Raw genomic sequence first — 279 nt, forward strand, 5'->3', positions numbered from 1 at the left:
TCTTGGAGGGCGCCTGCTGCATTTGTAGTACACCCATTCGTAACGCAAAATAGTGTTGGTGCTTCGATTACTGGATGAACGCACAAATATCACAAAGTTACACTTCATGTATTCACTAAAAGTCTTCTCAAATGCCTTGAAGGATGAAAACGATACACCCACAAATTTCTCAAAGAAGGCCACTTCCGAAGCCATAGCAGACCAAGTTCAAAGCCGAATGTGCGCCAATAATTTTCAGAAGAGATCGATTAAAACAAATCGCAAAAAAATGACGGCAGA

This window comes from Opisthorchis viverrini (genome assembly GCF_000715545.1).
Source record: "Opisthorchis viverrini unplaced genomic scaffold opera_v5_241, whole genome shotgun sequence".
NCBI lineage: Eukaryota > Metazoa > Platyhelminthes > Trematoda > Opisthorchiida > Opisthorchiidae > Opisthorchis > Opisthorchis viverrini.